This window comes from Chrysochloris asiatica, unplaced genomic scaffold (genome assembly GCF_000296735.1).
Source record: "Chrysochloris asiatica unplaced genomic scaffold, ChrAsi1.0 scaffold00598, whole genome shotgun sequence".
NCBI classification, from domain to species: domain Eukaryota; kingdom Metazoa; phylum Chordata; class Mammalia; order Afrosoricida; family Chrysochloridae; genus Chrysochloris; species Chrysochloris asiatica.
The window spans coordinates 64,922-65,249 of record NW_006409116.1 but is presented as its reverse complement, the minus strand read 5'-3'; positions in this window follow the sequence as shown (position 1 = coordinate 65,249).

The window sequence follows — 328 nt, the reverse complement described above, 5'->3', positions numbered from 1 at the left end:
GAGTCAACAGAATGCAAAAGTCAGTGAATAATCTCTTTGATATCCCATGCAAGTAAATTTTACTAAACATAATACAGAAATGTCTGCAAGCATACATTGACAGAGAATTTCCAGAGGTTCAAACCGGATTCAGATGAGGCCGTGAAATCTAATGGCTCTTGGTTGAAAGCAGAGAATATCAGAAAGATATTTACCTGTGCTTTATTGACTAGGCAAAGACTTTCAATTGTGTGTACAATATTGCGAAGTATGAGTATTCTGGGACACTTAAATGTGCTCATGAAGAATCTGTACCTGGACCAAGAGGTGATTGTTCTAATAGAATATG